The sequence below is a fragment of the Mus caroli genome, unplaced genomic scaffold, assembly GCF_978045245.1.
Source record: "Mus caroli unplaced genomic scaffold, Mus_caroli_1 scaffold_4, whole genome shotgun sequence".
Classification (NCBI taxonomy): Eukaryota; Metazoa; Chordata; class Mammalia; order Rodentia; family Muridae; genus Mus; species Mus caroli.
The window spans coordinates 112,222,600-112,240,167 of NW_028227259.1; the positions used below are offsets into that span (position 1 = coordinate 112,222,600).

General features: G+C 43.9%; 1 protein-coding gene across 4 annotated transcripts in view; it reads right to left on the reverse strand.

The window, feature by feature from the left end:
- The window catches only part of Evi5 (ecotropic viral integration site 5), a 147,451-nt gene extending 130,179 nt beyond the window's left edge, over nucleotides 1-17,272 (reverse strand). For 2 of the 4 annotated variants that reach the window (XM_029477109.2, XM_029477107.2), the window contains exon 1: nucleotides 17,255-17,272. The gene's annotated coding sequence lies outside the window, so the exon portion shown is untranslated. Of the gene's footprint in view, nucleotides 1-10,967; nucleotides 11,432-15,045; nucleotides 15,066-17,254 lie in introns of those variants that run through there. The other 2 variants (XM_029477108.2, XM_021161863.3) reach the window with 2 other exon arrangements.
- Nucleotides 17,273-17,568: the final 296 nt, after the last annotated feature.

A 17,568-nucleotide genomic window follows, 5' to 3' on the forward strand; every position in this document is an offset into this window, starting at 1 on the left:
TCTGTCTTGGCCAAAGAGAAGACACTACTTCATCCTCCACAAAACATTACACAGTACCTAGTCTACACTAGGCAACAACAAAAGTTCACAAGCAAGAAAGAATAGATGGCACCTGGGGATCCATCCCATAATCAGCCACCAAATGCAGACACTATTGCATAAGCCAGCAAGATTTTGCTGAAAGGATCCTGATATAGCTGTCTCTTGTGAGGCTATGCCAGTGCCTGGCAAACACAGAAGTGGATGCTCACAGTCAGCTATTGGATGTATCACAGGGCCCCCAATGGAGGAGCTAGAGAAAGTGCCCAAGGAGCTAAAGGGGTCTGCAACCCTATAGGTGGAACAACAATATGAACTAACCAGTAACCCCCTGGAGCTTGTGTCTCTAGCCGCATATGTATCAGAAGATGGCCTAGTTGGTCATCACTGGGAAGAGAGGACCCTTGGTATTGCAAACTTTATATGCCCCAGTACAGGGGAACGCCAGGGCCAAGAAGTGGGAGTGGGTGGGTAGGGGAGTGGGGGAGGAGGGTATGGGAGACTTTTGGGATAGCATTTGAAATGTAAGTGAAGAAAATACCTAATAAAAATTGGAAGAAAAAAAAAGAAAGAAAGAATAGATGGGTAATTTTATAGACCTCTAAACTACCTACAGTCTACATTACATTTTTTAAATATTGATATTTGAAATCTAAAATTGACTATTTTGTGTCGCAGATTTGTCAGTCTCTGAGGACTCATAAGCTTAAGCAGAAATTGGCAGGTTGTGAATGTATTTAAGGATCATTATGCTACATCTCTAACAGCTGCACAGACAAGGCTGAACAGAGCTCCCCCTAGAGCACACGTGCTGTTAATTCAGTCATTGGTTTCTACCTGTACACACTGTCTTCAAGGTGCTCAAAACTCTGAAGAAAAAAAAAAAAAAAAAAAACAAACCTTGATATTCACTGGGCATTAATGGCACATACCTTTGATCCCAGAACCTGAGAGGCAGATGGATCTTTGTGAATTTGAGATGAGATTGATCTACAGAGTGAGTTCCAGGACAGCCAGGGCTACACAAAGAAACCCTGTCTAGAAAAAAAAAAGGGGAAAAAAAAAAAAAGACAAACAAAATAACCCTTGGTATTCAACCAACCAACCAACCAGAGAGCACAGGCATGCACACACACACTCAACACTGGATTCACGTTTGGTATATGTATTACCTTCCTTCTTTCAATCTTTTGTTTTCTTGAGACAGGGTTTTGCTCTTAGCCCATGCTAGCCAGGAATTTCCAAATACAGCTTAGACTTGCCTCTAACTGAAGCAATCCTTCTCCTCCCTAAGCTTCTCAAATGAGATGACAGTCATTGCCTGTCATTCCTAGCTTCATTCAATAATTTCAGGTGATTCTAAGAATACGTGTTGACTGGAAATATGCATTAAGCAAGTAAGGGCAGTTGCTGCCGTGTCTGACAACCCAACTGGAACCCCCAGGACTTCAGGAGAGAAGAAACTACTAGCAAAAGTCCTCCAATACATGTGTCAAAGCACGTGTGCACCCACACACGCACACACGCACACACACACAGTGTAACTTAAAATTTTACAAAGAATTAGTGTGGTTAATTAACAGGAACAAAAACTTTATATAAAAAAATTGTAATATCTCCCATGTCAGAAGCATTATCAATACATGGAATGGAGGGGGCTGGTTGTTTTATCATCTTATTTGCAATACTACAAACTGAGAATATAAGTTTTAAATCAGCCTGTAAATATGCACAAAAAAAAAAGAACTTTAAAACTGGGGCTGGAGAGATGGCTCAGTGCTTAAAGAGGACTAGTTGCTCTTCTTCCAGAGGTCCTGAGTTCAATTCCCAGCAACAACATGGAGGCTCACAACCATCTGTAATGAGGTCTGTGCCCTCTTCTGGCCTGCAGGTGTACATGCAGATAGAGCACTTGTACATAATATAAATAAGTAAGTCTTTAAAAAAGAATTTAAGACTATGTCTTTCAGAGCCGAAGGGTACATACAGCTGTTCAGTGTAGAGCACACTCTAGCACACAGAATACTCGAGGTCCAATCTCAGTAACAAAAACAAAACTAAGCTTTCAATGTTATTACTACTGAATGGCCAGCACTTCCCAGGGCTGAAACTATGCCTGTCATTTATATAAGCTAATGGCTTCTTGAGAAGTGGAATGTAAAAATTCAACAAGCACTGGGGGAAAAGTCTAAAAATTCATAGAAATTATGGAAAAAGGGAAAAACAAGAAACAACACAACAGTGGTGAAAGTTTCTTTCCTTCGACGTCACTGTGAAGCTAAATTTCGGAAAAGCAAAACCTGAACGGAACAGACAGCACCAGCTTCCTGCCTCCACACTCATCTATCGGCATTGCTATGTGCCAGGTCCTCAGTCAGGGCTTTACATTCATGTCTTATTTAATCCTCACTGAGATATATTTTTCTGAAGTGTGTGAAACTCAACAACTTCCCCAGCATGCTTGAGCCACCTAATATCAGCCCTAAAATAAATCTAATCAACTGTAAGTCACTGATAAGAAGGTCAGCTATAATTTTAATTCCTGAGTTCAAATCCCAACAACCACCTGTAATGAGATCTGATGCCCTCTTTCTTTTTAAAAGAGTTATTTATTATTATATATAAGTACACTGTAGCTGTCTTCAGACACACCAGAAGAGGGCATCAGATACCATTACAGATGGTTGTGAGCCACCATGTGGTTGCTGGGATTTGAACTCAGGACCTTTGGAAGAGCAGTCAGTGCTCTTACCCGCTGAGCCATCTCTCCAGCCCCTGATGCCCTCTTATAATAAGAAGATCCAAAAAAAAAAAAATTGACATGACAAAATATACTGGGTCAAAGATAGCAACACATCATTTCAGCAACAATTCAGAGTCAAAACCCACATCTTCATTTGCACACCAGTGCCTTATAAAATTTTCCCGTGAACAAATAAAAGCCAGAAAACAATTATCCACCAGGAAGTCAGGTCCATGCTAACTCTCATTACAGATCTAGAACACAGACGGAGACACTCCTTCAGGAATCCTAATAATGAACTTGCAAGACCATCCAGAGGAAACCAACAAAGAAAGCGCAGATTAGGGCCAGTTTACCCAGTTTTAGAACATTTTTCAGAACACAGCTGCAAGTGTTGGATGCCTACAAAGAACAATGAACAAGTTCTGAGCCGGCATTGTCTGTAGCCCTCAGAGGGTAGATGAGCTGCAGGACGGAAGCTTGGCTGCATGTGTGAGCAGTAATAAACTGCAGACTGCAGGGCAGGGAAGGGACTCAAGGACAGTTCCAGTAATAGGCAGCTGGCATACAAACAGTAAACAGAGTAATCAAGCAGGAATGAGATGGGACAGTCCTTCCTGAGAAAACTGAAGGGACCAAAGCCAACAGGGTCTACCTGCAAACACAAAATTAACTGACATGTTTCTGAGGGAAGACGATCACACCCCCATGGGGATCAGTAATTGCCAACCAAGGTCATTTCTGACTGGTATCTTGAGTGTTACATATAAACATAAAAGAAAAACGATTGTGATGTAGCAAAACAGGATTTGAGCAGTGGTAAGCACCTTAGTCACTTTGTATTGTTAAAGTTTGTTAAAAATCACTGTGAAGGGCTGGAGAGATGGTTCAGTGGTTAAGAGCACCGACTGCTTTTCTGAAGGTCCTGAGTTCAAATCCCAGCAACCACATGGTGGCTCACAACCATCCGTAACGAGATCTGATGCCCTCTTCTGGTGTATCTGAAGACAGCTACAGTGTACTTAGATATAATAATAAATAAATCTTTAAAAAAAAAATCACTGTGAAGAAGAGCACCATGGGGCTCACAGGTTTAGTGGCTAAATAGTACCCAGAAAAAAAAAATCTATTTAGCAGCACAGATTTCAAAAGGATATTTTAATACAAAAAATGACAAGACATAATTTAAAGGTATATCCGGGGCTGGGGAGAAGTTCAGCAGGTCATATACTTGCCATGCAAATGTGAGGACTTTAGTTCGGATCCCCAGCACCCAAGTAAATGCCAGGAGAGCACAGAGGCCTGCCTGAAATTTCAGAACGCTTTAAGAAAACAAGGGATTCCCCCAAGCCAGACTAGCCATTATCAGTAATCTTTGTTTAATTGAGACCCTGCCTCAATGAATAAGGTGGAAAGCGATAGGAGGGCCTCCAAAACTTCGTGCACCTGCATGTGTACCTACACATGCAAATATGTATACACATATTACACATACAAGGTGTATACTTTATATAAGCATCCAAGAGAAACATATTATACATATTCTTTCTACTTTAGCAGGAACTACAGAGTGAAAATTATGTCTCAAAAATTCTGTCACTCGACTAGGCATGATGGTGCACTTTTAATTCTAGCACAGAAACAGGCAGAATCCCTGAGTTCAAAGCCAGCCTGATCTACATAGCAAGTTCCAGGCCAGCCAGAGCTCCACATCCCTGTCTCAAACTTAAAAAAAAAACAACAAAAAAACAAAACTTGGCTTGCAAGTGTTTTGAAAAGAAAACTGATATATTATTTTAGTGTGTGTATGGATACACACAGATACACATACATACACACACACAGAGGAAAGCTAGCAAGAGTCAGTTTTCACCTTCTACCATGTGGGTTCTGGAGAGAGAACTCAGGTCATCAAGATACTGTACCTCCTGAGCCATCTCATCGACCCGCCTCATGTGCTTTAACGAAAAAACTCGCCGGGTGTGGTGGTGCACGTTGTTAATTGGAAAGCAGAGGCAGAAAGACGTCTGTGAGTTCCAGGACAGCCTGGTCACATAGTGAGCTCAGAAAAGGCAAGACTACATACATAGAGACACCCTGACTTGGGAAGAGAGGCAGAGAAGCAGAGAGGGGAGAGAGAACAGGAAAGACAGAGCACCCTGGACACAATGGTGCATGCACACCCATAATCCTTGATCTCACAGATCAAAGCCAATCATGGCTACATAGAAAATTCGTTGCCAGCCTAAACTACAGGTCAAAAATTAAAATATGGGACTGGAGAGATGGCTCACTGATTAAGATCACTGTGGACCCCAGTTAGTTCCCAGCACCACATGGTGGCTACAATTCTAACTCCAGTTCCAAAGACTCCAACACTCTCTCTCATCCAGCCTCTGAGAGTGCGGCACAAAACTATATACACTATACACATGCATGTGTACATGAAGGTAAGAACAAATACATTTTAGGAAGAAAAAAACCCAAAGTATGAAAAAAATAAGAGGGGGCAGGGGATGTGAGAGGCACAGCTGAGCTATACAATACCTACCACAGGTGCTTTCTTTGTAACTGTTAACAGATGACAAAGATCTGACTTTTTCTAGTGTGAAACTCCTAGCAACAGGTCTGGAGGTAGTAGTAGAGCACTCACAGGTAGGAATAAGACATTGTAATGCTACCTCTCCCTATCACAGGACTTTCCTTTAAGTATAGTTAACTGGAATGGCAAAACCATCCTAACTTTTCAGTAAGTTTTAATATTACATATTACAAATATGCAAAATCTATTAATTATTCATTCAATGGCTAATGCACATGTAGATTTATAGGAGTCCAGATTCCCAAACATATTTCTCACCTCTTACCTGCCTTTCCCACATTTAAGATGAACAAGTGCTTTAGAAAAAGTATCAAGCCGGGTGTGGTGGCGCACGCCTTTAATCCCAGCACTCGGGAGGCAGAGGCAGGTAGATTTCTGAGTTCGAGGCCAGCCTGGTCTACAAAGTGAGTTCCAGGACAGCCAGGGCTACACAGAGAAACCCTGCCTCAAAAAACCAAAAAAAAAAAAAAAAAGAAAGAAAAAGTATCAAATAGTTCATCAGGCTGAATTATTTCTAACACTGTAAGATTCTGAAACAATGAGCACTTCTAAAAAGAATGAATCTGAGAACAGGGCTGGTCTTGTACCTTGAACAGCCTGTAACCTCAGTAGTGGGAGATGAAGACAAGAGGGTCAGGAGTTCAAGGTCAGCCTAGCCCAAGGCAAAGGGGGGAGGTGTTTGATCAATAGCATAAGTCATCTCCCTCCTGGTAGCCTCGCTTGGTAACTGTTCCAAAACCAAACAAAATGTGTGAAGCAGGTAAGATGACAGGCATGGAGGTAAATGGCAGCACGGATGTGTAATAATACAAGGCAGCTGGGACACATCCAAGTAAGAGTGCAGACGGAACCCACAACCTAGTTTGCTTCTTCATAAAAACACGGCTAAAACACTGATAGTTTTGCTGGGACTAGTAAGATAGCTCAGTTGTCAAGTGCTCGCAGCACAAACCCAGGGGCCTAAATTCAAATCCTCATTTCCCACAGAAAAAGCTGGGCACAAAGCAGCAGGAAACTGTAATCCTGGCACTGGAGGTGAGAAACAGGAGGTCCCCTTGGAGCTTGCTGGCCAGCCTTGCTGATTAGTAAACTCCAGATTCAATGAGAGAGTCTGTCTCAAAAATCAATTTACGGACAACTCCAGGTGTGTACACAGACACATGAACACATATACACCACACAAAAGGATATGTGTGAAGGAAGAAGATGAAATTTTGCTGTTGTTTTTAAGACACAAACCAGTAAGGTCAGGGAAAACAGGAAAAGACAGACAGACAGACAGACAGACAAACTATCACCATTTCCAGAGGCTATAGAAAACTAAGCCAGTATGAGAACAAACTCAGTTTATACCACAGAATTCTCAAAAGCTTAAGAACTTCCAGAACAAATGCAGAGACAGAAACACACACGGTGCTGATACAAGCCTGGCACACCGCTCAAGGCCCAGACCCATGCAAAAGTAGAAGGAAAAACCCACTGAAAAAGGCTGTCCTCTGCCCACCACATACAGCACAGCATGCTAACACACCCATACACACAAAACACATAGAAATACAAACTCGAACAATAAATGTTGTTGTTGTTGTTTTTCCCGAGACAGGGTTTCTCTGTGTAGCCCTGGCTGTCCTGGAACTCACTCTGTAGACCAAGCTGGCCTCGAACTCAGAAATCCTCCTGCCTCTGCCTCCCAAGTGCTGGGATTAAAGGCGTGCACCACCACTGCTCAACTAATAAATTTTTAATTAAAATATTCAGACGCTATTTGTCTGAACCTAGAACTCAAAATGGCAGACACTTCTGTATTAGGGTTCTCTAGAGTCACAGAACTTATGGGTAGTCTCTATATAGTAAAGGAATTTGTTGATGACTTACAGTCTGCAGCCCAATTCCCAACAATGGTCAGCAACAACTATGAATGGAAGTCCAAGTTGCTCCGTCCCACAAGGCAAGCAGGAGAAGGAGAGAGGGAGAGAGAGAGACAGGGCCTTCCCTCTTATAACATCCTTATGTAGGTCTCCAGCAGAAGGTGTGGTCCAGATTAAAGGTGTGTGCCACCGCATCTTTAATCCCAGATGACCTTGAACTCAGAGACCTTCCTGTCTTAATCTTCTGGAATTCACAGCCACTATGCCTCAAGATCTCCATGCCAAGATCCAGGTCAGAAACTTGTATCTCCCAGCCTCAAGATTAGGATCACTGGTGAGCCTTCCAATTCTGGATTGTAGTTCATTCCAGATATCATCAAATTGACAACCAGGAATAGCCACTACAACCACTGAGCAGAAAATAGGTACACTGAATAACCAACGGTGCACAGAACTCCCACTGTTCTGAGTCTGCATCAGGTATATGGTGAAACCACAAAACCACATACTTAGCAGTGTGAATTTTACCCTATATAATAAATCAAGTTTTACAAGTAATACTGCATGGGTCCTATCCCGAGAGATACTGATGTATCCAGTCAGTAATGACAAGGACATTTTTTTAAAAGCTCTCCATGAGATTCTAAGATACAGCCAAAGCTGAGAACTTTTGCCTGAAACGGGCTTATAGGGTAAACCTGGACATTAGTAACTCCTACTTATAAACTCTGGTCTTCCTTCTGATTAGCTGTCAGGCGCTCTTTCTTAACCATGAACAGAGAAACAGGAGACTGTCAGCCAGTCATGAGAAGACCCGCTACCGATCAAGCAGTAATACCAAGTTGAAAGTTAACTTGGAGGAAGCAAACTAAGCAAAGAAAACACAACTTAAAGAAGAAACTATCTTTACCTTCCTGGGCCAGACCGGAAAAACAAGATATCCACACACAAAGCAAGACAAGAGATGAATGAGCAAAAGACAGAGGAGAGGAAGCTGAACCTTCAGGCTCACAAATGGGAATGAATACCTATGGTTAAGGAAGCAACTATTTAGGGCCAATCACAAAAGCCCAGAAAGACTAAGGACCTGAATTAGCCAAGGTCAGTGTTGAAGAGGCTAAGATGGTCAGCCTGTATAAGGGTACAGCTAGGCTTTCTAGGACTCCATTCCTACCCTCTCATGACTTATTCCTGGAAACACTAACGTGGAGTAACTCCAGACCAAGCAGAGTGAAGTCCAAGGCTGAAAGCCAAGGGATTAAGCAGAAGTGTTTTTAGCCAACAGCAGCCACCCACTGCCCACTGCCTCTGCCCAGCTTTCAGAACACTGGCAGCCAGATGTGTGTAGCGGGTCCCCTTGTCCACAGGAGATACATCCCAGGACATCTAGTAGCTCCCCAGACGCTCCCAGAGCACCTTCCTCTGAAACTCATCAGTGTGGTTGTGCTGTGGTGCTGAAGTGCTATCACAAAACTATCACAACACCTCCTTTATCCTTCCTCATGATTTTACAGACTGAAGATTCTTCCTAGCAACATCTACACCACACAACTTCTTTATTATTATTAAGTCAACAATAGTCACTGTTTCACTTCAAATAGTCACTGTTTCATTTTTTTACAGCCCTGCTTTTGGCACATACAAAAGGAAGCACTCTTGCACTTGGGGCCATTATTAGTAAAATAAGGGACCCTTGAGCACAAGCTGGAGATGGCAAAGCAGTCCATCTGACAACCCCCCAACGGTTACTGAGTAACTACCTAGATATGCTGGACAAAGGAGTAATTAGCAGCCCACTTAGATAATGTTCAGCTACTCCAAAAGGCATGTAACATAAAACTAAGTGAGCTAATCTATATCAAGTCCTCAGAAAGGGGCCTGCCCGAGAGTACCTAAATAAGTTCAATTTAAAGAAAATTTTAAGACTTCTAAGTTGTTTATTTCTGGAATTTTGCAGATACTGTCAGACCACTGATAAAAGAAACCTTGGAAAGTTAACACAGTTGCTCATGCAAGGATGTAGGTAGGTTCTGTCCCCAACACAACAAAAAAAGACAGAACTAAAAAAACAATAGAAAAGTGAAATAGCTGGGTGTGGTGGCGCAGGCCTTTAATCCCAGCACTCGGGAGGCAGAGGCAGGCAATTTCTGAGTTCGAGGCCAGCCTGGTCTACAGAGTGAGTTCCAGGACAGCGAGAAACCCTGTCTGGAAAAACTAAAAAAAAAAAAAAAAAAAAAAAAAAAAGGGGGGGGGCTGGTGAGATGGCTCAGTGGTTAAGAGCATGGCTCAGTGGTTAAGAGCACCGACTGCTCTTCCAAAGGTCCTGAGTTCAAATCCCAGCAACCACATGGTGGCTCACAACCATCCGTAACAAGATCTGACGCCCTCTTCTGGAGTGTCTGAAGACAGCTACAGTGTACTCACATATAATAAAATAAATCTTTAAAAAAAAAAAAGAAAAAAGAAAAAAAGGAAAGAAAAGTAAAATAACAAAAACCTAAGCATAATTTGTAAAAGAGACATTTCACAAAAGATTAATACAAAAATGACTAATATTTTTAAACTCATTCACCAGGTAAAATAAAGTCACACACTGATAAAGTACCACCATCCAAATCGCAGCATTTTTTGAAGATGGTAAGCATCGTAAGTGTGGAATAACTAGAGTTCCAATGGTAATACATGGTACAACAGTCTTGAGAAGGCCCAACAGAACCTAATGCCAGAAATTTTTTAAAAACAATAATCAACCAAAAATAGTAGCAATATACTGCAAGGAGGTCGACGGCAGGAGTATGGGGACAGTCTGGGCTGCATAGCAAAACTCTGACCCAGAAACAAAACCAAACAAAAAACAGCAATTCCACTCCTCCGAGGTATATATCCCAACTTAGTAATTTGTTGGTTTGTGTTGGTTCACCTAAAAATCATTACCTGAAAACTTAAAATTGTGATCTTTCTACTCCAGATAGACTTGAATAAATTTTCTAAGATTTCCTTGACACAAACTTCTCATAGAAGGTGAGCATTTTCTGTCTTACAGGAAGCAAAGTTCTGGAACACTGAGAAATTATTACTAATAAAATGTAAAACACATACACCAAAAAAAAAAAAAAAAAAAAAAACCCACCGCGCAAAGATAAAAAAAAAACTACCAACAGATCATGTTTCTCTAACTTCAGGAAGCTCTGGAATTCATTCTTTCAGCGGAGAAAGGTTTATTATTCTCCAAAGAAAACCGCTTGTTGCTCTTCAAATTCCTCTCCAGCAGAAACAGGACTGCGAGGGAACCGGTCCTGAACTTTTGCTTAGCTCTCTGGTGAAAGGACCTAAGGTCGGAGTCACCAGCGCAGACGCCACCACCGCAATCCAACCCACCGGAACCCGCGGTTAATCTCAGGCTAGCCCCGTTAGGCGATGGGCAACCGGGTGCACAGGAGCTCCATGCGCCGTCGCTCCACACACCTGGCTCGCCCATTACCTGTCGGCAGCCGCCGCAGGCCGAATAGAGACGCCAACTTTCCGAGCAGGGCGCGGCGGACCGATGTGTCCTGGAGGACGGGCCCGGAGGCCGCCCGGGCCAGGCGAGAGCGGGGAACGCAGGCCCCGGCGGGCTCGCTCCGCAAACTCGGCGGCGGCCCGGGTGGGCGGCGCGGCCCTCCGCGGCGCCCGCGCCCTCCCTCGCCGCAGCCCGGCCTGGCGCGGCGCCCCTCACCTTGGAAACCTGGGGTGGACTCCGCCGTCAACATGAACTTCCCATCCAGCCGGCGGCCGCGCCGCCGCCGCCTCCAAGAGCCTCGGCCCGGCTCGGCCTCCGCGGCCGCGTTCCCCGCGTGCCCCGGCGCACGCCTCCTGCTCGGGAACCCGGAGCTGCCCGCGACCCTCCACCGTACCGCCGACGACTCGGGAGAACCCCGCGCAGCCCCGCGCCCGCCAGCTCCGCCCGGCTCTGGTCGGGCCGCTTCAGGAAAGCCCAGGGCGCAGGCGCGACGAGGGCCTTAAAGAGCCCCAGCCGGCCTCTACGGCATAATGGGTTCGAGCAGGTTAGGGCTCGGGCCGCGCTGGCGAAGCCGAAGCAGAAGCCGAAGGGATTGGACCGAGGGGAACAGAGGCGGGGAGATCCCTCTCGGTCCTCCGCCCCTCTTCCCAAGCGCCCAGCCCTCGGCCCTGCAAACTGCTGACTTCCCAGTCTCTCGAGCCGCCCCTGGCCAGGCAGGGCAGCACAAGACACGCCCCCTCGGAGCCCCCGGGGCGAGCATCCGCGCAGGCCTGGGGCGCGCACAGCGGACGCGCCGCTTTGCGAGGGCTGCCCTGAGTCCCACTCCCAAAAACATAACATTAATCAAATGGCACTCGCGGTGGTAAAACAGGTCTTCCACTAATCCTCTGGAATAAACCGTGGGTTTATTCGGAGTCCGGCAGAGGGTGGGCAATCATCCAACAACAACCAAGAAATTCTTAGAAGGAAATTACTTAGTTTGGGACAAAAAACAGCCTATTCGTTTGGGTCCTGTCAAAGGAATTGCAGGCAACAAAAAAATAATAAAGGCAATATAAATCATTTTTGTTATATACTTAAAAGTGACCAAAAGGATAGTAATTACCATCAAGCAGTCAGAAAAGCTCTAAAATTGTTTACTAATCTGATACCACTGGTTTTTACATTTAGATTTGTAAGACCTGTCCAGAAAAAGTTCCACTATCATAAGCACTTCTAAGAAAAGACTATTTTTCAACAAGATTAGGATAAGAAATGGGAAGTAAAACCATATCCTCCACCCAGCTTTGAAATTTTCAAAATAGTCTGAGGCAACTTTTTTTTTTTTTTTTTTGCATAACTTAGGTCGGGTTATTAATGGCAATGTAACAACTTCATTGTACCAGGCAGTCTTAGCGCATGCCTTTGATCCCTGCACTTGAGTAACAGAAGCAGGCAGACCTCAGAGTTCAGGGCCAACCTGGTCTACAGAGTTTCAGGGGAGCCAAGGCAACACCACCCTGTCTCAAAAATCAAACAAACAAAAAAACTTCATCATAATTTAATGTATCTACCATAGCAAAAGAAATACACGTATAATGTGCCTTTCCAATTTATCTGCAAATTCTTTGTTTTTATCTGCTAAAGTTTCTTTGAATCTCTCTCATCTCCTTCATCAGCAACCACCTTAGTTAAAATTACCCTGACCTGCAGATAGTGCAAGGACACTGACCTAACCTATTTTATCCACATCCCCTCCTACCCTTCTCCAAATCTCAAACCACAGGAAGAATTTTTGTTCAAATGCTGTATCATGTGACCTTGTCGCTGTTCAGTGTCCCATTCTCTTGGGGAAAAAAAATTTACCCTAACCAAGCCCTCCAGGGCCAGGCACCTTGCCTACCTCTCCATCTTCCCTCTCTGCTCAGATCATGTTCATCCTCTCCTTTCTCCAGCCACACTGACCCTTTCCTCCCTCACAAGAGTTTTTGCAAACTTCTAATACCTGGGAAGTTTTCCTGGCCTCACCTTCTTACCTGGGCCTTAGTCTCTGGGTCTGAGAAATGCCTCGTGAAAACCCGCCTATGTTAGTCCTGTCAATCACTTTCCAGGACACTGTAATTATAGGACTCTTGGGAATTTTTTAATCTCTCACTAACATCTGGCCCCATAAGGCCGGGAGCTTTGTCGTTTGAGGTTTGAGGAATTCGAGAATCATAGGTGCCTGTTACTGACATCGCAGGTAAATGTCACACTTTGACATTTAGAGTCAGAACCTAAGAAGAGCCCTGGTTATTATTATAATAAAAATAGATTTCAAATTAATTTAGTGTCTGAAGATTCTTTGGGAAATGTCTAATTGCAGAGTGCTCAAACCTCCCCGTTAAGAAGGATAGAGAGAAAGATAGCCACAGGTGCTCATTAAGCTATGAACACTGAAAGAAAGACAGAAAGAGAGAAAGCCACGGATGCTCACGGAATGATGAACACTGGTTGTTCTAAACGTGGAAGGTAGGATAACTAAGAGTGAAGCATTTCCAGAGATGGGAAAAATGATCTTTTTACGTATATTCAAAGGCTTTAAGTAGTATTCTTTTCACTTGAAAGTGTGTGAATGAACTACCAATTTGGAAATAAATACCAGGGTATACAGTATATGATTCTATATATGTGAAATTCCAAAGGAGGCAAAACTGAATGTGGTGGAAACAGTCTTTGCAGGGCTGAGAAACAGTTTGTGGTGCTAAGCATGTGACAGTGGAATTATTTTGAAATACATGCTCTCAAAATAATAGAATAGTCCTGAGGAGGCCATTAGCTCTGGCCCTCCAGCACTATCCCTGACTAATGCCTGTCTCTCCCTTGCCCCAAGAGTGTCAGTTTATTTGGTAAAAGAGCTTACACTTTAATGCCCCACTTTAATTGCTAATTCTAGCGCTCACAAGTGCTTGGGCACTGGCGTAAGTGATATTCCACTGTGTGAATTCTACTCTGACACCATCTCTGCTCCTAAGGCTCAAATGCTTACTCTCTAAAGTCTAGATTCTGGTCTATACCCTTCCACGGAAGATTCAGAGGACCTGTGGCAGTGGACAGCAGTGCAAAGGACGCTTTTATTTACAGTCAATTCAGTTAGCAATTCAAAGTTCTGTGTTCCATCCTCCAGACCCTTAGCATGGAGTTAGGTCACTATGCAGGCAGGAAGCTCCTCTAAACCTGCCACAGGTTAAGTCACAGAAAATCATGACGTTGACTGCCAAAGGTGTTCAAGCCAGACATATGAACCACTTTGGTTCCCAAAAGAAAACACGGGAGGCGCCAGGCAATGGTGGCACAAGCCTTTAATCCCAGCACTTGGAAGGCAGAGGCAGGCGGATCTCTGAGTTCGAGGTCAGCCTCCTCTACAGAGTGAGTTCCAGGACAGCCAGGGCTACTCAGAGAAACCCTGAATTGAAAAAGACCAAAAGAGAAAAAAGAGGGGCTGGAGAGATGGCTCAGCAGTTAAGAGCACTGACTACTCTTCCAGAGATCCTGAGTTCAAATCCCAGCAACTACATAGTGGCTCACAACCATCCGTAATGAGATCTGATGCCCTCTTCTAGGGTGTCTGAAGACAGCTACAGTGTATTACATATAATAATAAATAAATATTAAAAAAAAAGCCAGGCGTGGTGGTGCACTCCTTTAATCCCAGCACTCGGGAGGCAGAGGTGGGCAGATTTCTGAGTTCGAGGCCAGCCTGGTCTACAAAGTGAGTTCCAGGACAGCCAGGGCTACACAGAGAAACCCTGTCTCGAAAAACCAAAAAAAAAAAAAAAAAAAAAAAAGAAAGAAAGAAAGAAAGAAAGAACCACAGGAGGCGTTCTTCAGAGAGGTCAAGTCACCCCAGATACAGAGACTGAACTCATCAGCCACCTTCACCCTGAGAATTTTACCTTAAACAAGGACACTTATTTCTATTCTAGGATTGCACTGGCTAATTCGAGGGCCATGAAAGCCACTAGCCACATGCTTACATCTCAACAGCTTCAACTTCTCAGTCACACTCACACGTTCCAAGTTCAGTAACAGCACCTGTGGCCAGGAGACCACAGACAGAACATTGCCATCTGTGGGAAGTTATACTGGTGGCACTGTCCCAGGAGGGAGAACAAAGTACTCCGTCGAGGGTTCCAGATAATGGTTGAAACTTTTGTTTTGGAAAAAAAATGAAGGCTCACTCTGAAACAGTTACATCACACCTCATTAGGCATTTTACTTACCACAATAGGAATCTAAGATACTCGGGCACAAAAGCTGGGGCCTCTCCACTTACCGGGGTTCTAAAAATGGCTTCACGCTCCGGACTTTTCCTTCACCGTATCCACTGACTGTAAGACAGGAGCGTCGCCTGAGGAAAGAACATTGCTTCACAGAGCATATGCTTGCAATTTTTTGTGGAGGTAGCCACTAGACTGCTATGAATGTACAGATGAGCTGTAGCTACAGACTTTAGACATTGTTTTGGCCCGTGTCTGTCCATGTGGTCTGTGTGCCTATGTGGATGCCTGTTCACATGTGAGTGTGCACGTGTGTGGATGCACATGGAGGCCTGAGACTGAATCCTGGAAGGCCCCCTCAGCCACCCTCTTCCTAATTAATTGAACCCAGGACTCTGATGCAGCTCCTCTGGCTTGCTCCCAGCATCCTCCGTCTGGGCCTTCTGGGACCTGGAATTATAGGCAAGGTAGATGTCTAGCCACCAGTTCTAAGAATCTGCACATCTGACTTCACATTTGAGGGTTAAGAACAGTGCTTGGTGCGATGCAGCCCGGGTACCACCTTATCTCCACCTTTACACTCTGTCAAACCAAATAACAACTTCTGAAATTGTTCCGCAAAATGGGACATCACAGGACACCACCCGATAAAAGAAGTCTATTTATTGCTTGGCTTTCTTAACTAGCTGTTTTAGAGCAAGATAAAGGTTGATGCAACTAGAGTTAGTCATTTCACCTAAACTATCAAGTTTTCTGAGAACTCATAACTTCCACATTCCGTACAGCACATGACTGACTGTAGGCTGTGATCTAAAATGCTAAGTGTAGTTGGCAAAAGTATACTTAACCTCCTCATATCTCAGTCTTCTCATCCATAAAACAGCCAGTAAGATCTACTGAAGCACTAAACTGATAATTAAGTGGAGCATATATGCAAAGCGTATAAACACCCAGCAGGTGGTAGTTACTGCAATTGCTGTTTTCCAAAGTCAAAAAGTACAAGTGCAAATATTAAAAAGACTCTGAACTAGGGGGAAAAAAATCCTGATTCCACCACCTGCTAGTTGTTTGGAAGCTAATCTTATACAACTCTGCTTCTTCATCAGCCAACTGAAGCTAAGAGTCTAGCCAGGGCGATGGACGGTTCAGTGGATAAAAGCACTAACTGTACAAGCCAGGCCACCTGCATTCTGTCCCTGGGACCCACATAAAAAGACAGAAATAGCAGCCTATGCAATCCCTCCACTTCTGCTCTGAGACGAAAAGCAGAGCCAGAATCAGCCGGAAGGCTCTCCCATCCATCAGCAAGGCTGGAGTGCACAGCAAAGCAAGAAGGGATCCCGCCTGGGTGAGGCAGGAGACCAAAGCTGTGCTCTGGCCCCCACATGTGCACTGAGGCACTCCTGCACCTGCATTTAGACATTCACAAACACACTATACACAAAATTAGGAGCCTGAAAAGCAGAAGGTTAAGTCCGCCCAGCGAGACAGATGTGTCGAGAGATACGCTTCTACTTCACTTGAAATGGTCTTTATCTGTCAAGCCAGGGACAGAATTTCTTCAGTGTAAATTATCTCTTTCCTTATTTCCACCCAAACAAAACCCACTGTTGCTTTATAGCATTTTCAAGTAGAAGCATGTGTAACCCAAATTGGCCCCAAACTTGCTATGAGCTGGTATAACCTTAATGAACTAATCCCCTGCCTCCATTTCCCAGGCAGAACCCACCATGCCTGACAACCCTACAGTAAAATACATTTGGATTTTTTCAGTGGCCTGTATTCCTAAGCACAAGGAACACCTAAAGAACGAAACAGCCACCAACAATGCCAACGACTAGAATTTATGAACAAATAGTATGGTAATTATATTCCTTGGCTCATTTTTTATCTCCGTGTGAGAAATTAGGAGCCTAGGACAGACAAAGTGGCCCTCTATTTGTTAAATAAGTAAAATAAATCCCAGCAGCCAGTAACAGCAGGGAAAGGAACTATTGAAGTACAAAAGCTAATTATTAAAACACTCCTCTTGAAGGTGTGGAAATAAACCTACCACTTTATATAACTCCGGGCTGCTCACATGAATGGCCACAGTACAATGAGATAATATTCTTAAAATAAAACCAAAGACATATTCACAAACAGCTGCTGTGCTTTAAAGATGAAGCAAGGTACACAAATTCTAATTCCCTACTGAAATAACTGCATCTTTATCAGCACTATAGAAAAGAAAAAAAAAAAAAACCTGCATGTTTAGACATTTACCTGTCTCCTATTAGGATTTTTAAAGGCAGCAGTCATTTTGGTGGTAACCATGATGAGAGGAGGAGACTAGGAGACTGGGGATTTGAATTGAATTTACAGCTGACTCATAGGGAGTGTTTACATCGATGCTGCCTCTGGGCTCCACCCATTCAACACCCTTTCAGTTCCAGCTGGTAGCTCTGTTTAGCAACTTTAAGGGAGGCTGGGAATTCAGAGATGGGGTGCGATGGGGGTGGGTTAGGAAAACTAAAAGCAAAGCCTTTTGAATATCCAGACATACTAATAGATGTTGGTTTCTTCTCCCCAATCCCTTC